Source organism: Hyla sarda, chromosome 7, assembly GCF_029499605.1.
Source record: "Hyla sarda isolate aHylSar1 chromosome 7, aHylSar1.hap1, whole genome shotgun sequence".
Classification (NCBI taxonomy): Eukaryota; Metazoa; Chordata; class Amphibia; order Anura; family Hylidae; genus Hyla; species Hyla sarda.
Window position 1 is genome coordinate 11,119,691 of NC_079195.1, and position 23,732 is coordinate 11,143,422.

Consider the following 23,732-nt stretch of genomic DNA (forward strand, 5'->3'; position numbering starts at 1 on the left):
GGCAGCGAGCGCTCCGGTACAGAGGAGGGGACCGGAGCGCTCACTGTTACAGTATGCACCATGCACTTTTATTGATTTGTATCTTCCATACACATGAGCAGGTAGTGTCGTCCCTTTTTGTCTAAGGCTCCCCCAGTTGGTTTGCCTTTCCCCATCTCCTATGTTTTTAATGTAACTAATAAAAGTGATCATGCTTTAACTTCATCTAAATGACTCCGTTCTCTTTGGTTGGTGGTTATTAACTTGTGGAGGTCATATATGAAACCCCTTGTACCAAGGGGTAAAAAAAATATATTTTTTAGACATAATTTATGTCTTATTTGATATACTGACACCCCGGTACTGTGTTGCTATTCCAGTTTCCTTAGATGAAACTGATGTGATATACAAGTAGTGACATAAGCATGTCGGAGATGACGCGCCAAAGTATATGCACGTATAAGCACAGTAGAATGCACGGTATAAATGCTTTGAATTAATGCACGGTATGAATGTTATGAGTGAATGCACAGTATGAATGAAAACACAGTAGAATACATGGTACAAACGCAACGCTACGTAAGTATGAATTATATGACATATATGCCAGGTATGACGACAGGACAGTATGCGCTCAGCAACCCGCCGACTCCCCCCATGACATGGAGCCAGAGTCCACAAACAAGCCCAACATGACCGTGGGTACAAACTGCCGTGTTGTCTTATCCCCGTCGAGGCCCCAGGTGAAGTTCGCGTGACCCGGAGCTAACAACTGGCCGGATCACGCAGGCACCATGAATGAAGTAGCCAGCCGCAGCGCAGACCCTTTCCGTACACTCCACCAATGCATCTCACCTCCGAGAGCAGAGTGGCAGGAGCGGCAGGAAGTAAACTACAAACGTCCCAACGCTGAAACCTCCCTCCGCAAACGTCCTAAACCAGCCTGACAACCCTGCAACAGCTTCCAGCTAAACAGACCAAAAGCCGGGGCAGGGCAGCCGGCGGGGACCATTCAATTAAGCTAACCCAGATCCCGAGCCATGCCTGCTGCGGAATCAGTCCGAAGCAGAAGCACCCCCAAATACTATACCACGCAAATGACGAGCGGCCCAGCGTGGCAGAGCAGGGAACAAGAGACACCGGGACTGCACCACCTGACGTAGGTTCAAGAAAAGTGAGGCTCCAGTTTAGTGTGCAGCTCTGGAACTCCAAAATTTGGTGGGAGATTCGAACGTCAGATACAGCGGCATCCGCAAAACGTTATGTACACCCCACCAGTAGGGGCAGGGGGCGTAATATACCACCGCCCCCAACTCCTTAACGCCCCACCTAGAAGTGCATGGGGTGGAAAATACGCCCCTTGCACAAATACAGCCTAATAGGCTTTATACTTATTATACAAAGATTTAGCTGGATTTACATAGGACTGCATAAACCAGCCTAATCCTCAGATGATGGGAGACGGCCGCTCATTCGAGCCCGGTCTGTTTACTGTGTGAATATAACCTGAAGGTCAGGAGAATCTGACGTCCAAGGCCAAGCTCAGGATAACACATCACATAAGGCTATAGATTATATAACAGCCCGGGAACTGTCCGTCTGCTCCGGCATCCAACAGATCACATGACCGGAGACACAAGAGAAGCCATCACTGCTCCGCCCCAGGGAGGTCTAAAGTCTCCCCTCTGCTTTATGGGACAATTTGTTATGAAAAGGTCAATAACCAGCAAAGAAAGCAAAATACATGGAGCAAAGAGCGAGTAGGTGAGGGGGACTGCCAACAGTCTCTGCACATATATATGCCTCACAGCCATACAGTGCACATACAGTCATGCCCTTAAATGTTGGCACCCCTGAAATTTTTCAAAAAAATTAAGTATTTCTCGCAGGAAAGGATTGCAGTAACACATGTTTTGCTATACACATGTTTATTCCCTTTGTGTGTATTGGAACTAAACCAAAAAAGGGAGGAAAAAAGCTAATTGGACATAATGTCACCAAACTCCAAAAATGGGCTGGACAAAATTATTGTCAACCTTAACCTAATATTTGGTTGCACACCCTTTGGAAAAAAAAACTGAAATCAGTGACTTCCTATAACCATCAATAAGCTTCTTACACCTCTCAGCCGGAATGTTGGACCACTCTTCCTTTACAAACTGCTCCAGGTCTCTCTTATTGGAAGGCGCCTTTTCTCAATAGCAATTTTAAAATTTCTCCACAGGTGTTCAATGGGATTTCGATCTGGACTCATTGCTGCCACTTCAGAACTCTCCAGCGCTTTGTTGTCATCCATTTCTGGGGGCTTTTTGACGTATGTTTGGGGTCATTGTCCTGCTTTCTGACACTGGGCTGTACAGTTCGACCCAAAATCTATTGGTAATCCTTAGATTTCATGATGCCTTGTACACATTCAAGGCCCCCAGTGCCAGAGGCAGCAAAACAACCCCAAAATATCATTAACCTCCACCATATGTCACTGTAGGTTCTGTGTTCTTTTCTTTGTAGGCCTCATTCCGTTTTCGGTAAACAGAATGATGTGCTTTACCAAAAAGCTCAATCTTGGTCTCATCTGTCCACAAGATGTTTTCCCAGAAGGATTTTGGCTTTCTCAAGTTCATTTTAGCAAAATGTAGTCTTGCTTTTTTGTCTCTCTGTGTCAGCAGTGGGGTCCTCCTTGGTCTCCTCCATAGTGGGGTCCTCCTGGGTCTCCTCCATAGCATTTCATTTCATTTAAATGTCGATGGATAGTTTGCGCTGACACTGATGCTCCCTGAGCCTGCAGGACAGCTTGAATATCTTTGGAACTTGTTTGGGGCTGCTTACCCACCATCTGGACTATCCTACATTGACACCTTTCATCAATTTTCTCTTCCGTCCACGCCCAGGGAGATTAGCTACAGTTCCATGGGTTGCAAATTTCTTGATAATGTTGCGCACTGTGGACAAAGGCAAATCTAGATCTCTGGAGATGGACTTGTAACCTTGAGATTGTTGATATTTTTCACAATTTTGGTTCTCAATAGACATGTGCAATTCGTTTCGGCACGAATGTCTAATTTACCGAATTTTACCGTTTTCGGGCATTCGGACCGATCGGAATGCACGAAAACATATTTTGAACATTCCCGAATAGCCATGATAATACGAATAGCAAAATAACGAATGCATTCGTTATCCGTAAACGAAAGTAAAGAATTTATTCTAATTTTTATATTGATCCTTGCGCTAACACTGTTGCGCTACACACTGTTTCTGACTGTTACAGTTTCCAGGGTGCCTCCAGCTGTTGCAAAACTACAACAACCACCCAGCATGCCCTGACAGCCAAAGGCTGTCTGGGCATGCTGGGAGTTGCAGTTGGAGGCACACTTTGGCAAACATGCGCAAAGCTTTTTAATTCATTTTCAAATTCCGCTCACTTTTTTCAGAAATGGGTTATAGTAGGTCAATGACATGCATAGTAATTGCCATGGGAACATTTTTCATTCATAAAACCGCAGCCTTAATTGTATAATTGCCGTTTGGAATGTTTGGGGTCCCAACATTCTACACGTCAATTATCTAATTAAGCCTGCGGTTTTATGAATGAAAAATGTTCCCAAGGCAATTACTATGCATGTTATTGACCTACTAACCAATTTCTGAAAAAAGCGAGCGGAATTTGAAAATGAATTAAAAAGCTTTGCGCATGTTTGCCAAAGTGTGCCTCCAGCTGTTGCAAAACTGCAACTCCCAGCATGCCCAGACATCCTTTGGCTGTTAGGGAATGCTGGGTGGGTGTTGTAGTTTTGCAACAGCTGGAGGCACCCTGGTAACAGTTACAGTGTTAGCGCAAGTGACATGACATGTTATACATAAATCACCCGACAATCAAACACATCGATCAAACACATCAATCATTCATACAGCATTCATTCATTCATTCATTCATTTACTCATTCATTCAACATTACATTATGTATTAATAATAAATCACATAAAATTATATTATCTCACCTGTCTTCCAATGTTCCAATCTCTGCGGCTGCCCTCTTTTCCTGCACACACACGCTCCCGATAATGGTCCCCTGCTTAAAAAAGATTTACCCGAATATTCCCGAATACCAAATGTATCCGAAATAAAATAAAAACCTGAATCCCGAATGTATCCGAAAAATCAAACCGAACACCCGAATACCGAATGTATCCGAAAAATCAAAACCGAAAATATTACCGAACCGATAATTTTATCCAAATGAAAAATTTTATCCAAAACGAAACGAAAATTTTTCTTGTGCACAAGTCTAGTTTTCAAGTCCTCAGACAGTTCTCTTCTCCTCTTTCTGTCGTCCATGCTTAGTGTGGCACACACAGACACACAATGCAAAGGCTAAGTGAACTTCTCTCCGCCCAGCCCCGGTATTTAAAACAGGGTCACACCGTGACCCCGCATCATACCAGGTTGGTCCCAGCGGCTAATGATAGCCGGGACCCTGGGCTAATAGCGTGCGGCACCGATCATTGTGCCTTGCGCTATTAACCCTTTAGACGAGGCGATCAAAATTGATCGGCGCGTCTAAAACGAAAGTAAAAGCTTCCCGGCAGCTCAGTCGGACTGATCGGGACTATCGGACTGATCGGAACTATCGCGATAAAATCGCGATGTCCTGATTAGCTAGGACGTGAGTGGAGGTCCCCTTATCTTGCTCCGTTGCGTCAAATCAACCCCCTATAACGCTGATCCATGCAAAACTATGGCTTTGCAGGGATCAGTGTAAAAGATCAGTGTGTGCAGTGTTATAGTCCCCTATGGAACCTATAACACTGCAAAAAAAGTAAAAAAAAAGTTAATAAAGGTCATTTAACCCCTTCCCTAATAAAAGTTTTTCACCCCCCTTTTTCCCATAAAAAAAAAACTGTGTAAATAAAAATAAAAATAAACATATGCGGTATCGCCGGGTGCGAAAATGTCTGAACTATAATAATATATCATTACTTAAACCGCACGGTCAATGGCGTACGTGCAAAAAAATTCCAATGTCCAAAATAGCGTGTTTGGTCACTTTTTATATCATGAAAAATGAATAAGAAGCGATCAAAAAGTCCGATCAATACAAAAATGGTACCGTTAAAAACTTCAGATCACAGCGGAAAAAATTTGCCCTCATACCGGCCCGAATGCAGAAAAATAAATAAGTTATAAGTCAGAAAGTCAGAAAATGAGAATTTTTTTTTTTTATATAACTGTTTATTTATAAGTTTTACATGTTTTCAAAACAATGAAACAGGAGAGAAAAAGAATATAGAGGAAATTACAACAATTTGAAGGATCATACCACCAGAAGAAAATGCTGGTACATCAACAAGGTGATTCCTCAAAAACTTGAGAATGTTACAATGGAGAGAGAAAAAGGGATAATGATATAAAACAATAATTCTCCAGAGAATAGGTGGGAATTCTAGGAAATGTTAATTCTGATCATCGCAATGGATATTGTAAACAGGATCATGTATAAAACATTTTCATTAGGAACATTTCACAATTTTTACTTCCCTTGAAATGTCAGAAAATGAAAAAAAAAAAGGTAGATAAAGGGAAAATTAAAAAAAAAAAGGAGAGAAGAAGAAAAAGAAAGAAAGCTGCATGGTCATCCTTCTGCCCGAGCATGAGTACTAAAGCCATCAATCATGCATCATAGGTCTCCCAATTGTCACGGTTTGGCAGGCTGGATGTGGATCCTCTGTGTCAGCGAGGGATTGGCGTGGACCGTGTCGGTGGACCGGTTCTAAGATGCTACTGGTATTCACCAGAGCCCGCCGCAAAGCGGGATGGTCTTGCTGCGGCGGTAGCAACCAGGTCGTATCCACCGGCAACGGCTCAACCTCTCTGACTGCTGAGAAGGCGTGGGACAGAAGGACTAGGCAGAGGCAAGGTCAGACGTAGCAGAAGGTCGGGGCAGGCGGCAAGGTTCGTAGTCAATGTGGATAGCAGAAGATCTGGAACACAGGCTTTGGACAACACTAAACGCTTTCACTGGCACAATGGCAACAAGATCCGGCGAGGGAGTGCAGGGGAAGTGAGGTATTATAGCCAGGGAGCAGGTGGAAGCTAATTAGGCTGATTGGGCCAGGCAGCAATCACTGGTGCGCTGGCCCTTTAAATCTCAGAGAGCTGGCGCGCGCGCCCTAAGGAGCGGAGCCGCGCACGCCAGGACTTGATAGCCGGGGACCGGGACAGGTAAGTGACTTGGGATGCGATTCGCGAGCGGGCGCGTCCCGCTATGCGAATTGCATCCCCGCCGGCAATGTCAGTGCAGCGCTCCCGGTCAGCGGGTCTGACCGGGGCGCTGCAGAGAGAGAGATGCCGCGAGCGCTCCGGGGAGGAGCAGGGACCCGGAGCGCTCGGCGTAACACCAATCTTGCCAAATTGTATAATACTTAGAAAGTGTGTTATCAAGTGTTGCCGAGAGATATTCCATTCTCTTTATGTCTTTAATCCTATCTAAAAGCATATTTATCGGAGGATGGGTGGATTCGTTCCACCAGCTCGCAATTATGCATTTAGCTGCCGTGAGAATATGTAATAGAAGTTTAACTTGTATTTTACTTAGACCACTGGGAAACATGTTAAGTAAAAATATGGCAGGATCCCTAGGCAATGTCAGTCCCATCACTATTTGTATAAGCTCCCGGACCGTATTCCAATACCCTAAAATCCCAGGACAATCCCAAAATATATGTGGAAGCGTTCCCGTTGATTTTTGACATCTCCAGCATATCGGAGGGACTTGTGGGAATAATCGATGGAGTAATTCAGGGGTATGATACCAAAAAGTTAGGATTTTATATTGGTTTTCCTGGTATGTTGTGCATGTAGACGACCTGGCTGCATTAGACCAGATAGTTCGCCACTGATTAAAAGAGAATTTTCGCCCCAGATATAGTTCCCATTTGTCCATATATGTTTGACGGATCTCGGAGATATCTTTAGGCAAAATCAATAAAGTGTATATATCTGAGATAAGTCCTCTGGTTGATACATAGTTCTTACAAATATTCTCAAAGGGAGTCAATGAGGGTAAAGTTGTGTTTTGTGCGTTCGAAGATAGTATAGAGAGTATTTCCTGATATAACGCAAAGGATGACTCCGGGAGGTGGTAGGTGGACTGAAGGGTGGCAAATGGTATTAGTGTCCTTCTCAAGGGGTCAACTATGTCTATTAATCGACGCAAGTTTGCCTTTACCCATGTATCAGTTACTACACTTTCGTTGCTGGACAGGAGGGAGGGGTTCGCGATCAAAGGAGTTAGCATTGACATGTGTGACGTTAACCCGCAAGTTGATTTAACTGATTCCCAGATCTTAAGCATGACTGAGGTCGTCTTCAGTAGTTTCCTAGGAAACTGGGGATGTCGCCAGGACCAGATCAATGAATCCAGGCGTGTGGTTAATATCCAACCAATCTCAATTTCCGACCACCTCTGGAGTGGCTGGGATGTAAATATTGTTGGAAGTCTTCTCAAGTGCATTGCCACATAATATTTACATAAGTCTGGAAATGACAATCCTCCAAGCCTCCTAGGCATAGCCAAGACCGCAAAGGGGATCCTATGTCTACCATCCCTCCAGACAAATTTAAGTAGCATAGACTGCAGGTTGAGAAGAGAGCCCTTGGGGATCAAGATAGGAAGTGTCTCTAACAAGTATAATATTTTTGGTAAAGCCGTCATTTTTACTGCAGCAATTCTACCTAAGAGGGACAAAGGAAGTGACCTCCATTTAAGTAATAATTTTTTAATTTCACATACCAGAAAAGGAAAATTTTGTTTGAATAAAGAGGTGATATTAGGGCTAAGGTTTATACCTAAATATTTAAGGGACGTCATTTGCCATCTGTATTTATAATTTAATTTAAGGGTGTCAAGGTCTTTGGGTGGGACGCGTATTGGTAGAATTTCCGTTTTGTCCGAGTTAATCTTGTATCCCGAAATTTTTGAATATTGACCAATAACCGTAAGTAAATTAGATAGGGACACGTGTGGATCAGTTAATGTTAGTAAGACGTCATCTGCAAATAACGATACCTTAAATTCACTAGAACCCACATTGACTCCATGGATGGCGACGTTTTCCCTTATGTAGGCCGCAAGGGGCTCTATACTAAGGAAGAACAGTAATGGGGAGAGAGGACACCCTTGTCTAGTGTCGTTTGAAATAGATAAATATGTAGAAGTAGCATGTTTAAGTTTAACTTGGGCAGTTGGATTAGTGTAAAGTCCGGAGACAGCCGACAGAAACGGACCCGTAATGCCGAATGCTTGTATAGTAGATAACAGAAAAGTCCAACTTATTCTGTCAAAAGCTTTCTCGGCATCAAGGCTGATCAGCACTCCAGGTTTATTTGTTTTATTTAATATATCATTGATGTCTATGTTTCTCCTCGTGCTGTCTCCAGCTTGTCTGTTTAGTATGAAACCAACTTGATCCCTGTGTATCAGTGATGGCAGGATGGTGCTCAATCGGTTGGCGAGTAATTTAGTAAAAAATTTTAGGTCGGAGTTTAGCAGATAAATTGGTCTGTAGCTAGTACACTCCGAAGGATCTTTTTCAGGTTTTGGTATGACTGTTATAAAGGAATGTAACATTGAGCGTGGGATCTGAGTATTCATCATAAAAGAGTTAAATAGTACTAACATGTGGGGTGATAAAATCTCTAAGAAAGTCTTGAAATACAGGTATGTCAGTCCGTCAGGGCCAGGTGACTTCCCATTAGGCAATTGCTTAATTGTAGTTTGTACTTCCTCTAAAGTAATCGGAGAGTTCAACATTTGTAGGTCTGGGATTGTGATTTTGGGAAGGCCGCAATTTTCCAGATATTTCTGGAGCATAGTTTCTCTATCCGTCACATTATAAGTGGTGGGAGAGGGTAGGTTGTATAGTTTAGAATAGAAATTCTTGAATAATTCTGCAATTCCTTCTGGATTATATTCTAGGTGACCTGAGTTGTTCTTAATAGCAAAGGGGTTCGTCTGTAAGGATTGGGCATTGAGTTGTGAGGCCAGCAGAGTATGAGGTTTGTTCGCTCTCAAGTAGTATTTATGCCGAGTATATGAGACCAATTTTTCTGCTGTAGCTATACCTACATCTTTTAATTTATTGCGGATATTAGTTATTTTACGTAATAATGAAAGCGTAGGGCTCATCCGCAGTTTGGCCTCTAGCGATTTCAATTCTTTTTCTAGGTCTTTAGTAATTCTCAAACGCTCTCTTTTATAACTAGAAACCATTGCTATACGAAAATGAGAATTTTTAACGTATAAATTTTCCTGCATGTAATTATGATTTTTTTCAGAAGTACGACAAAATCAAACCTATATAAGTAGGGGATCATTTTAACCGTATGGACCTACAGAATAAAGATAAGGTGTCATTTTTACCGAAAAATAGAAACGGAAGCCCCCAAAAGTTACAAAATGAATTTTTTTCTTCAATTTTGTCACACAATGAATTTTTTTCATTTCACCGTGGATTTTTGGGTAAAATGACTAATGTCACTGCAAAGTAGAATTGGTGGCCCAAAAAATAAGCATCATATGGAATTTTATGTGCAAAATTGAAAGCATTATGATTTTTAGAAGGTGATGAGGAAAAAATGAAAATGGAAAAACGGAAAAATGCTGAGTCCTTAAGGAGTTAAAGGAGCATCACATGCTTGAAACAATCTTATTTTTCCACAATTTTGAAAGAGTGCCAATAATTTTGACCAGCCCATTTTTGGAGTCTGGTGTGACACTATGTCCAATTAGCTTTTTTTCCTCCCTTTTTTGGGGAATAAAGGAATAAACATGTTTATAGCAAAACGTGTTACTGCAATCCTTTTCTGTGAGAAATACTTAATTTTCTTGAAAAAATTTGTGGGGTGCCAACATTTACAGGCATGACTGTATATATTCCTCATAGCCATACAGTGCACATATATATCCCTCACAGCCATACAGTGCACATATATATATATATATATATATATATATATATATATATATATATCCCTCATAGCCATACAGTGCACAGATGTATCCCTCATCATACAGTGCACATATATATATATATATATATATATCCCTCATAGTCGTACAGTGCACATATGTATCCCTTATAGCCATACAGTGCACATATATATCCCTAATAGCCATACAGTGCACATATATATCCCTAAAAGCCATACAGTTGTTAGACTCACTGCAGTCGCCTGGAACTCAGGAGGTAGTAGATCCACTGGACCGCAGTAGTCTGGAACACGAGACGTAGTTGATCAGCGGTGGCAGATGACGTGGGCCATGCCAGGGGGTGGAGTCTAAGGTGCCACTGGTTTTCACCAGAGCCCGCCGCAAAGCGGGATGGTCTTGCTGCGGCAGGCGGCACCCAGGTCGCTACCCCTGGCATGACTCAACCACACAGGCGGCTGAGGTGAAGCGAGGCACAAAAGGGATAAGGCAAGATGTGGTCAGGATAGCAGGAGGTCAGGGCAGGCGGCACAGGGGCATAGTCAGGAACGTAGCAGTAGGTCAATAGGCAGGCAGCAAGGAACAAGGTCAGGTCACAGAATGCAAGGTCAGGAACACGAGAAGAAAACACGGGAAAAGCTTTCTCTTAGGCACAGTGGTAAACAAAGATCCAGCAGAGGTATGTGGGAGGTGCAGAAACTTATAACAATGGGACAGGTGAAATCCATGATTATGGTCCAAGATATTTTCTTCAGGCCCCCAGGATCTCTCCTTAGGACCAAATCCCCTCCAGTCAACCAGGAAGAACTTTTTCACCTCACATGGTTTTGGAGGCAAGAATCTCCTTGACTTGGTAGACTTCAGAGGTACCTGAGATGGGCGTGGGAGCAGTGTTCTTTTGAGAGTAACGGTTGACAACCAGAGGCTTGAGGAATGACACATGAAAAGAGTTAGGAATACAGAGAGAAGTGGGTAACTGAAGTTTGTATGAGAATGGATTGATTTTTTGTAAGACTTCGAATGGACCGAGGAATCGAGGACCTAACTTGTTGCTGGGAATTTTGAAACAAATGTACTTAGAAGATAACCAAACTTTATCACTGGGAGAGAAGGATGGAGGAGGTCTTCTTTTCTTATTGGCCTGGGTTTTATGCGAGAGGAGGCCAGGGACAAAGAATGCAGAGTCTGTCAACAAATTGATAAGTCACGGACAAGATCATCTACAGCTGGGACACCAGAAGAAACTGGAATTGGAAGAGGAGACCGGAGATGATGACCATAAACAATAAAAAAATGGAGAGGTCCTCGTGAACTCGGAATCCTTATGATTATAGGAAAATTCGGCCCAGGGAAGAAGATCAACCCAGTCATCCTGAAGAGCAGAAACAAAATGGCAAAGATAAGTCTCCAAAATCTGATTTACCCTCTCCACTTGACCATTAGACTGAGAGTGGTAGGAAGAGGAGAAATCCAGATTGATTTTAAGACGGGTACAGAGAGCTCGCCAGAACTTGGACATAAACTGAACTCTGCGGTCCGAGACGATATGTTCTGGTAGACCATGTAGACAGAAAATATGTTGTAAGAAATGCTTTGCCAACTGTGGAGCAGAAGGAAGACCAGGAAGTGGGATGAAATCAGCCATTTTGGAAAACCGATCAACTACGACCCGGATGACCATGTTATTGTGAGATGGTGGAAGATCGGTAATAAAATCCATTGCGATGTGCGACCAAGGAGTCTCCGGAATGGGCAATAGCTGAAGGGTGCCGAAAATTTGTAGACATCGCGTTCCAGATGCGGCCACCAATAGTGCCGTGAGATTAGAAGTAAAGTCTTACGTACTCCGGGATGACCTGCCAATAAAGAAGAGTGACCCCATTTCAGGACTTTGTGTCTCAATCTGGCTGGTACAATGTATTTACCAGGAGGTACTTGCAGAAGAACGTCAGGAGCTGCAGAAATCAGACGGTCTGGTGGAATAATATGCCTAATTTTTACACACACTAGAGTATGTGGGCTCCGCTACAATAAAACCACAATATTTTCTAGGGGTGCTACCATGTGTATCAGTACACTACCACTACACCACAGAAAAAAGGGATGAACAATACAGTGCACAGCCAAGGATAAATGCATCAAAGTTTATTACAAATATCAAAAAATTACACAGCAGACAAAAACATTAAAAAACATCTAAAAGGCCCAAAAAGCCACAGCACAAACGGGGGGGGGGGGGGGGGTCTTGACCTCTCCCAGGGCACATTAGCCTATACTATAAAAAGTATATATAAACAATCAGGGGTCAAGTGCTGGGAAAAGAAGTGTGGGAACTCACCCAAGATTTCCACTCAAGGGTTAGTCCAGAGGACTCCTGCTAATGGGAACAGTGTTCCTGCCGTGGAAAAATTGCAGGAACTCAGTTCCCACGAGTTCCTGCAGGACTTGTGCCCTGTAAACAATATAAAGTAATATAATCCTGGCTTAAATCAATTGTCTATTACAACCTGTATCAAGGTATCAGGATAGTCCTGGTAAAGTAAGGCAACGGACGGCAGATGGAGGAGTATCCCAGGCAGGTGCCCCCCTAGACCCTACGCATTATGTTGCCTGTTGGCAACTTCCTCAGGGGTATTGTGCCTAGGCACGGAGTCCAGACCTACAATGTCAGGGGATCTGGAAAGGGCATCAGCTCTGATATTCTTGTTGGCTGGACGGAAGTGAATTGCCTGGTGAGGATTCGAACACTGAGCAAACTCTAGGTACAGGAGATTCTTGTGGTCTGAACAGATACTGACCGGAAGAGGAGAGACTTCCAACAAATGTCGCCACTCCTTTAAGGCTAGTTTTATGGCAAGAAGTTCTCGATGGAGTAATTCCTCTCTGCTGGTGAGAAGGTTTTAGAAAAGAAACCACAGGTTACAGTCTTACACTTGGAGTTTTTCTGGGTAAGAATGGCACCAGCTCCTACAGACGAAGCATCAACCTCCAAAGCAAAAGTTCTCTCCGGATCAGGTCTTGAAAGCACGGGATCTGAAGCAAATGCAGACTTTAGGCAAGAGAAAGCCTCAGGAGGCCATGACTTAGGGTTAGAGTTCTTTCTGGTGAGAACTACAATAGGAGCGACCAAGGAAGAGAAGTGTGGGATGAACTGACAATAATAGTTGGCAAATCCCAGAAAGCGTTGAATAGCCCGAAGACCAGTCAGTTTGGAATGTTGTAGTATTGGAAGGGATTCCAAAAAGTATTTCATAAGGTGACAACACAGTGGACCCTTTTAATAAAGCTAGGGAGAGGCACACTACCCATGGTATCCCAGTCAATGGATCTTACTTTTAAGGGTACCGTATAGTCTTTCCACCTTCCCCCTTTCCTGTGGTTGGTAGGGAGTGTGGACAGCCTGCTGCATCCCTAGGGCCCCCAACATATATGTCATGATCTCACCTGTAAAGTGGGTTCCTCTTTCACTCTTAATTACCTCTGGAACTCCATATCTACAGATCAGTTCCTGGAGTAATTTATTTTCTGTAATACATCCTCCTCACTGGGTAGGCTCAGGCCAGCCTGAAAAGAGATCAGCACACACCAAGAAATACTCATAGCCTGAACAAGGGGTCAAGTTTATGTATTCTACCTGGACTCTCTAAAAACGGGTAGAGTGGCTTTAGGGTATGTTTTCGGGGGACTGGTACAGTTCTCTCTGGATTAGGTAGAGCTCAGGTCATACAAGTATTTGTGGACTTAGTAGAAAATCCGGGAGCTATCCAGCGTCAGTCTGTTAGTGCTATCATAGCCATCTTTGCATTGTGTGTGACACCATGTGTTATCTGAGCCATCTTTGGGTAAAGAGCTTTTGGTAAGTAAACCTTGTTGTTCCGGTAGAGACCTGTATCATCTGGGGTGGCATCCATTTTTGACCACTGTTCCTTTCTCTGCTGGATCTGCTTGCTCCTGCAGCTTCCGCAGTACTGTGGAATCCATAGCCTCAGTCCTGTAAAGACAAAAGAGAAACATCCTGCCTCTGTACTGTGGTGTCAGCAGGTTGCAATGCAGGGAAGATGTTATAACCCAAGGGGCAAATTTTCTTAACCCCTTCTTGTCATGATGCCAGGGCATGGTTTAACCTTAACCACCTGAAGGTAATACCGCTGGTCCTGGGCTAGGCACGGGGCAATGAAGGCACCAACAACAAAGTTACGGACAACGGTAGCTTTACTGAGGGTAGACAGATGACACAGTCTATGCAGTACAGACAGGGCCCAAGGAGGTGACCAGTGAAACAGGGGGACCTCGCAGGCTTGCTGGGACTTGCAGTAGGTAGAGACACTCTAGTGCAGGCCACGGTGACTAGACAATTGACTTGACTGATGACTGACAAGACGATGACTTTAGCTTACTTGAGCTGACTTGTGGCTTGAGGCCTCCAATGCTCTGGACACACTCTGTAAGACATCTTGACTGCACTGGACCTCAGGAACAAGAGATAGATTGCAGCCCCTCCCCTGGTTTTATAGGGGGGCTGTGCAAGGATAGGTCACTAGTGCCTCCTGGGTAACAATCACATGGTATCACATTTAAAGAAACATTACACTTTTAATACATTACATATATACACTGGGGGTAACACTGCAGTGGGGACCAGGGGACATGAAACAACACTGCCTGACAGGGCAGGAGATGTACGGGGCAACACCATCCCGTACTGGGCCACCACAGTACCCTAGGCATCTCTGCCACTGCCTTTGAAGCCTGGTCTGTCTGGTCATTGCCTTTTTCCTTCTTCTGAATTTCCTTTTGATTGAGCCTTGATTTTCACAATTTTCACCTTTTCTGGCAGCAGCAGCATCTTCATGAGTGCCTTGAATCTTTCTGCATTTTTGATTGGTTTACCTGAAGAGGTGAGAAAAGTCCTGGCCTTCCAGATAAGTCTGTGATCATGGGCCATGCCAAATGTTAGTGGTTTTACCCTCTACAGGCCCCAGTCAGTGCAGCCAACTCCACTTCTTGCCCCGAGCAATAAGTTGAGAGTGGTTCAGCTTTGACTACTTGGTGTAATGTAGTTACTCGAGAAGAAAAGACTGATCCGGTACTGATCTCTTTATTTTACAGCAGCCGCTTCGCACATCTTAATGCCTCATTGGACCCGATGAAGCACTAGACGTATGAAACGGCTGATGTAGCCTTGCTGTACCAACCTCCCCCCCCCCGTATGTCCACCCCAGAATATGTATGTGAGATGTGAGTATGTAAAATAAAGAGAAGTTTATGATGAAATGGTGAGTGCCGACTGTTTGTACTCTCTATCAACAGTGATGTAGTATCTGCTCTCATCTATAAAGAACTGGAAGTGTGGGTTCTGTATTGGTGACATTAAAGGGGTACTCCGGCCCTAAGACATCTTATCCCCTTTCCAAAGGATAGGGGATAAGAATTCTGACCGGGGGGTCCCGCTGCCTGGACCCCTGCAATCTTGCCTTCGGCACCCTCCTCTGAGCTGCACGCCGCGCTGCCAGCTCACAAACTGCCGGGTGCCGACCACGGGGCCGGAGTATCGTGGCGTCACGACTCGTCCCCCGCTATGCAAGTCTATGGGAGGGGGCGTGACGGCCGCCACGCCCCCTCCCATAGACTTGCATAGCGGGGGTGGGGCGTGACATCACACAGGGGCGGAGTCGTGACATCGCGATACTCCAGCCCCGTGGTCGGCACCCGGCAGTTTGTGAGCTGGCAGCGCGGCTTGCAGCTCAAAGAGGACGGTGCCGAATGCAAGATTGGGGGGGTCCCCAGCAGCGGGACCCCTGCGGTCAGACATCTTATCCCCTATACTTTGGATAGGGGATAAGATGTCTTAGGACCGGAGTACCCCTTTAATTCTAGACAGTCATGACGATGATGGGCGTCAAACAGTTCATGGTCAGTCATGTATTTTTCAAAAAGAGTTTGTCCTCGGTCAACCCTCTCCTCTCCCTCCTTTGAGGAAGAATGTAGCTGGATTCAGGGTAACACATCGCTGTATTATTACATTTTCAGACATAAGGAGGGCCCAGTACATCCTAAGGTGTCTGGCAGTATGTATTTAAATTGTACTTGAGATGAGATGCTGTTTATGTCATGTAGAGTATGGACGGTTGTTGTGTATTGAAAGACAATTTCTGTGGCTTTGCCCAGTAAAGCTGTAACAGCCACCATTGCTCCTACACATGACGGGGGCCCATAGCCACGGGGTCCCGTTTACAAGAGCAATAGGCGACTAGTCTCTGTCCATGTTGTGTAACTACAGCAGTACCGTGTCCCTGTGTCTCAGTACAGTACATGTGGAATGGTACGTCATAGTCAAGCATGCCTAAAGCTGGTAAGTACGTGGAGGGACAGTCATCATACGTCGTACCAGTTGATCTTCTGAAAAAGATGAGGTTAGAGTAATAGAACCATCAGGTTTAAAGGGGTACTCTAGTGGAAAAATTTTTTTTTTAAATCAACTCACGCCAGAAAGTTAAACATATTTGTAAATTGCTTCTATTTAATAAATCTTAATCCTTCCAGTACTTATCAGCTGCTGTATGCTCCACAGGAAGTTTTTTTCTTTTTGAATTTCCTTTCAGTCTGACCACAGTGCTCTATGCTGACACCTCTGTCCATAGCAGGAGAGGTTTGCTATGGGGATTTTCTCCTGCTCTGGACAGTTCCTGACATGGACAGAGGTGTCAGCAGAGAGCACTGTGGTAAGACTGGAAAGAACTACACAACTTCCTGTGAAGCATACAGCAGCTGATAAGTACTGGAAGGATTAATTATTTAAAATTACAAATCTGTATAACTTTCTGGCACCAGTTGATTAAAAAAAAAAAATTATAATAATAATTTCACAGGAGCACCCCTTTAAATTGAATGTCTGCATTTAGCAGTGCTAGTACATCAGTTCCTAACAAATTTTTGGCACCATTTTAATGACCAGAAATTATACAAACAACATTTCCGACTCATGTACCTTCACCTTTAATGCTACAGTATATTTGTTTTCTTTTATTGCGCCTACTACCCCCCTACATAAGGTTCGGGCTGCTCCCATATCTATAAGAATGGGAAATGGTCCGACCTGTGGCAGGGCTATGTCAATCACCAGAGAAGGACCAGGAGGAGGACAGATTTTAGTGCAGATACACGGGGTCCTATTGTGAGTTCTCCTGGTTCTGTGTAGGCAGAGGGGGGGTTGAGGTCTCTTTATTATGTCTGGGTTGATTACGGTACCAGCAAAAGAATTGGGCAGAGGGGCCCCTCCTCTCCCTCTCGAGACTCCCCTTTGGATCCTTTTTTCTTACTTCGTGGTTTATGTGTATCTATTTTGTTTATTTAGGAACAAACAAAATATATACACATAAACCACAAAGTAAGAAAAAAGGATGTAAAATAAGGATCCTGGGGATTGTAGTCTGTGGGAGGCCCCTCAATGCAAGTTTATGGGAGTGGGCGTGGTGGCTGCCACCCCCCCCCCCCTCATGACATCTCGCCACGCCCTCTCAGTGCAAGTCTATGGGGGGGCATGGCAGCCACCACTAGGGATCGACCGATATCGTTTTTTTAGGGCCGATACCGATAATTGGTGGAGGTTAGGGCCGATAGCCGATAACTTGTACCAATATTCCGGTATAAGTTATCGGCAATTTTTCCCCCCGCGACACGCGGGCGCTTTAAATCAATGCACTGCAGTGGATTTTGCGGTGCCATAGGCCACCGCCACCCGCTTCTCTCCCCCTGCCTCCCCATGCTGGGAGTTGTAGTTTTGCAACAGCTGGAGGGCTTCAACAGCTGGAGGGCCTACTGTAGGTATAGTATATTATACAGACCCCTGTCCATCCCAGGACCCTGACTCACCTTCCCAGTTGCTGCAGGGACCGTCCGGGGAGGGTGGTCCGGGCCATCCATCCTTCCTGTAGTGTCCGGCGACATTCCGGGTGGAGGGTGAACCGGTCCGGGCTGTCTTTCTTCTCCGGGGGTCCTCTTCTCCACTCCGGGCAGGCTCCGGCCTAGTAACGCTGCATAGACGCCGCTGCACAGTGATGTCCGTGCGCAGCGACACACCTGACGTCACGGCGTAGCGGCGTCTATGCAGCGTACTAGGCCGGAGCCTGCCCAGAGTGGAGAAGAGGACCCCCGGAGAAGAAGGACAGCCCGGACCAGTTCACCCTCCACCCAGAATGCCGCTGGACACTACAGGAAGGATGGATGGCCCGAACCACCCCCATTACGGGTAAGTTTAATTTTTTTTATTTACTCGGAGGGTGGGGGAGGGGCCCGACCTGTATAGCGGTATGGGCAAAAATCCATACCGTGTGAGAAAAAAAAAAGGTATCAGGTTCATACCGGTATACTGCCCAGCACTACGGTGGGGGGTGCGATGCGGTGCGGTGGGTCGGGGGGCGGTCGCGGTGCGGCGGGTCGGGGGGGGGCAGTCGCGGTGCGGGGGGGCGGGGCATTATCGGCAAGGTAATTGCCGATACCGATAATGCCCAAAATCATGATTATCGGCCGATAATATCGGCCATACCGATAATCAGTCGATCCCTAGCCACCATGCCCCCTCGCATAAACTTGCATTGAAGGGCCTCCCACAGACTACAATCCCCAGGATCCTTTGTTTCAAGGTGGGAGGTAACTAATTTCCCTCCCACACTTCAACCATCACTCTCCCGTTGATCACATGACTTGCCCAACATCAGTTGACATACAAGCTGTAGATCGGTGTGATGATGAATGGGGCCAGCTTCACAAACAGACAAAGTAGCCAAGTCCCCCTTCAACATCTGACTTGTGATGTATTGTCAGACTGGTCACTTACTTTTTATATTGAAGTGGTCTCCAAATGGCTGACCCCAAGCTGTTGCAAAACTACAACTCCCAGCATTCCAGGACAGCCAACTGCTGTCCAGGCATGTTGGGAGTTGTAGTTTTGCAACAGCTAGAGACACCCTGGTTGGTAAACACTTCTTTATAGGTTGATGTCTTTTGCAGTATGGTGCGGATTATAGTGTATGCTCTGTGCAGTTGTTTCCAGCATTCTCTGTGTGTTTCTAGTGCCTTGTTCTAGTTTGCTTTGTTTCTAGTCAGTCCAGGCATGCTGGGAGTTGTAGTTTTGCAAAAACTAGAGAAACCCTGGTTGGTAAACCCTGCTTTATAGATTGATGACTTTTGCAGTATGGTGCGGATTATAGTGTGTGCTCTGTGCAGTTGTTTCCAGCATTCTATGTGTGTTTCCTAGTGCCTTGCTCTAGTTTGTTTTGTTTCATGTCAGTCCAGGCATGCTGGAAGTTGTAGTTTTACAACAGCTGGAGGTCCACATTTGGAGACCTCCAGTATACAACATCAAAAAATATTGAAATTCACTTAAGATAAATCTGCACTTTAAGGAAATCTTTTGTTATTGTCGGTGTATTATGTGATGTTTTGCAGACGTACGCTGAATCCGTGACTGATTTTATGAAGCGTAGATGGAGCCGACATAACAAGAGACTGGAGATCAGCACTTCTGTCCTCCGCTATATAACGGCAGAGCGAGCGCTGCGCACAACCTGTGAAAATCTCAACTATCGACAGATGGGAATAATATTCATTTCACTTCACGGCGAGATAAGTAAAGCTCCAGCGGAGCAGCTAAGAATAAAGTCTGAAGGACACTGGAGACTCTTGTTATTCTACTGACAGACCGCAGACGCTCGTGCGCTTACATAACAGACCGATCGCTGCCGGCCGTTCACTGGTCAGATATTTAGTCTAATCTGCAGCCACAATTATACAATTAACAAATAACCACGACCTTAAAGGGGTACTCCGCCCCTAGACATCTTATCCCCTATCCCCAGCAGCGGGACCTCCGTGATCTCAGCTACGGCACCCCAGACATCCGGTGCAGGGAGCGAACTTCGCTCTGTGCCGGATGACTGGCGATGCAGGGTGGAGGCTGGCGACGTCACGGTCAAACCCCATCAATGCAAGTGTATGGGAAGGGGCATGACGGCCATCACGCACCCTCCCATAGACTTGCGCTGCACCCGATGCACTAAACACACGCTGGGTGCAGCAGGGAGATCAGACATCTTATCCCCTATCCTTTGGATAGGGGATAAGATGTGTAGGGGCAGAGTACCCCTTTAATGCTGCGGCTGTTGTCGATGTTAGAGATTCAAAGCTTCGATCTCCATCCACTATCAAGGTTCCTTCTTAAATGGCCGGTTCACTCTTATTTAGTTGAGGCTTTAGGCTATGTTCACACTATGGAATCTTATTTCTAGCCGGTCTTATTATTCAGCGCTAGGACCACAAAGACATTATCAGTCCCCATAGATACCAATTTATTTCACATGGATTCTGCCCAAAAAAAACTGAGCAAAATCATTCAGCGGACGAATTTCCACAGTAAGGGTATGTTCACACTACGGAATCCCCGCGGAATTCCACGGGCAGAATTCCGGCTGCCAGTCTGAATCTCCGCTCGCTGAATTCAGTGAGCAGAGATTCCGTTCACACACTGTAGTGTGAACATACCCTAAGAAGCTTTGCTAAGAAAATTCTGTAGTGTGCACTGTGCAGTAGAATCCTATTGACAGCCGTGAGACTCTGCTGCATCGGAATTTCCGAATTGAATTTTAAAGGGGTTGTCCAGAAACATAAAATATCTATATGGTCTTCTATATAATCACTTATATGGTATACAGATCCTGTGTACAGCTGGTATCTACCTCTATATGGACCGGTATAAAATCACAGATATGGTATACAGATCATGTGTACAGCTGGTATGTAGCTTTATATGGTCCTGTATATAATCACTTATATGGAATACAGATCCTGTGTACAGCTGGTATCTAGCTCTATATGGTCCTATTATTACACCTACAGTTGTGCAATCACACAGAAAAAAGCCTTCAAACAAGGTAAAATATAGAAATATTAGTAAATCTTTATTGGTATACAGAAAAACATTAAAACATCTATAGAATCACACAAAAATGGAAAAGATAAATACACAGGGATACTGGGATGAAAGTCCTGATTACATGATCAACTGTATGTCTGTTTAAATAGTATGCTACAGGGTGAATAACAGATAGAGAGAATATATCATATAATGTAAGGTACCACAGTGCAGCTTAAGTGGAATGCTCTTTCCAGGGTCCAACAACTCCCAAACTTGAGACGTAAGAAAGACTAAGACTCATAAAAAGATAAAGTGCATAAGTGCAATTATAGAGAAGTCTACTAGTTAGTAAATGGCAACCTAGGAATCGTAGTAGAGGAATAAAGATGTAGCAACAGACACATACAGTTACCAGGACTCACCCCAGCTCCACCCCAGACCTCCGACGCATTTTGCCGGGAGAGGCTTTATCCAGGAATAAAATACTATCTGCCTCCATATTCATTGTTTAATCAGGAATATGCTAATTTAATAGTCTAGACAAAAATATTCATTTAGTATACCATATAAGTGATTATATACAGGCCATATAGAGGTAGATACCATCTGTACACAGGATCTGTATACCATATAAGTGATTATATACAGGACCATATATAGGTAGGTTCCAGCTGTACACAGGATCTGTATACCATATAAGTAATTACATACAGGACGATTGAAAGGTAGATACCAGCTGTACACAGGATCTGTATACCACATACAGTCATGGCCATAAATGTTGGCACCCCTGACATTTTTCAAGAAAATTAAGTATTTCTCACAGAAAAGGATTGCAGTAACACATGTTTTGCTATACACATGTTTATCCCCTTTGTGTGTATTGGAACTAAAACCAAAAAAGGTGGGGGGAAAAAGCAAATTGAACATAATGTCACCAAACTCCAAAAATTGACAAATTTATTGGCACCCTTTCAAAATTGTGGATAAATAAGATTGTTCCAAGCATGTGATGCTCCTTTAAACTCGCCTGGGGCAAGTAACAGGTGTGGGAAATATAAAAAGCACACCTGGAAGCAGATAAAAAGGAGAAAAGTTCACTTACTCTTTGCATTGTGTGTCTGTGTGTGCCGCACTAAGCATGGACAACAGAAAGAGGAGAAGAGAACTGTCTGAGGACAAGTCCATGAACTGTCTGAGGACAAGGTTACAAGTCCATCTCCAGAGATCTAGATTTGCCTTTGTCCACAGTGCGCAACATTATCAAGAAGTTTGTAACCCATGGCACTGTAGCCAATCTCCTTGGGCGCGGACAGAAGAGAAAAATTGATGAAAGGTGTCAATGCAGCATAGTCCAGATGGTGGATAAGCAGCCCCAAACAAGTTCCAAAGATACTCAAGCTGTCCTGCAGGCTCAGGGAGCATCAGTGTCAGCGCGAACTATCCATCAACATTTAAATTAAATGAAACGCTATGGTAGGAGACCCAGGAGGACCCCACTATGGAGGAGACCCAGGAGGACCCCACTATGGAGGAGACCCAGGAGGACCCCACTATGGAGGAGACCCAGGAGGACCCCACTGCTGACACAGAGACATAAAAAAGCGAGATTACATTTTGCCAAAATGAACTTGAGTAAGCCAAAATCTATCTGGAAAAACGTCTTGTGGACAGATGAGACCAAGATAGAGCTTTTTGGTAAAACACATCATTCTACTGTTTACCGAAAACGGAATGAGGCCTACAAAGAAAAGAACACAGTACCTATAGTGAAATATGGTGGAGGTTCAATGATGTTTTGTGGTTGTTTTGCTGCCTCTGGCACTGGGGGCCTTGAATGTGTGCAAGGCATCATGAAATCTGAGGATTACCAATAGATTTTGGGTCGCACTGTATAGCCCAGTGTCAGAAAGCTGGGTTTGCGTCGGAGATCTTGGGACTTCCGGCAGAACAATGACCTCAAACATACGTCACCCAGAAATGGATGTCAACAATGCGCTGGAGAGTTCTGAAGTGGTAGCAATGAGTCCAGATCTAAATCCCATTGAACATTGGAAAGATCTTAAGAGTGACCTGGAGCAGTTTGCAAAGGAAGAGTGGTCCAAAATTCCGGCTGAGAGGTGTAAGAAGCTTATTAATGGTTATAAAAAGTGACTGTTTTCAGTTATCAGTTATTTTTTCCAAAGGGTGTGCAACCAAATATTAAGTTAAGGGTGCCAATAATTCTGTACAGCCCATTTTTGGAGTTTGGTGTGACATTATGTCCAATTAGCTTTTTTTCCTCCCTTTTTTGGTTTAGTTCCAATACACACAAAGGGAATAAACAGGTGTATAGCAAAACATGTGTTACTGCAAACCGTTTCTGTAAAAAAAACTTCCTTTTTGAAAAATATCAGGGGTGCCAACATTTATGGCCATGACTGTAAGTAATTATATACACGACAAGATCAAGGTATATACTATCTGTACACAGGATCTGTATACCATATAAGTGATTATATACATGAGCTTATAGAGGTAGATTCCGGATGTACACAGGATCTGTATACCATATAAGTGATTATATACGGGACCATATAGAGGTATATACCAGCTGTACACAGGATCTATATACCATATAAGTGATTATATAGAGGACCATATAACTGCATATATCAGCTGTACACAGTATCTGTAGACTATATCAGTGATTATATACAGGAGCATATAGCGGTAGATTCTGGCTGTACACAGGATCTGTATACCATATAAGTGATTACATCCAGTGACTAACAGGTAACATCTTCTCTGATCGGTGTCTTCCTCTTTCCGTTTCTTCTCCATCCGACTCAGACTGAAGTGACTAATTCTTTCCA

At 44.3% G+C, this 23,732-nt stretch overlaps 1 protein-coding gene and 1 long non-coding RNA gene across 2 annotated transcripts in view; one reads left to right on the forward strand and one right to left on the reverse strand.

The window, feature by feature from the left end:
* LOC130282755 (uncharacterized) overlaps positions 1-19,641 on the forward strand; it is a 57,338-nt gene extending 37,697 nt beyond the window's left edge. Inside the window, exon 3 of the long non-coding RNA XR_008846520.1 lies at positions 19,413-19,641. This is a non-coding gene — a long non-coding RNA (uncharacterized LOC130282755). The remainder of the gene's footprint in view (positions 1-19,412) is intronic.
* LOC130282753 (pancreatic lipase-related protein 2-like) overlaps positions 1-23,732 on the reverse strand; it is a 53,756-nt gene that overhangs the window by 28,058 nt on the left and 1,966 nt on the right.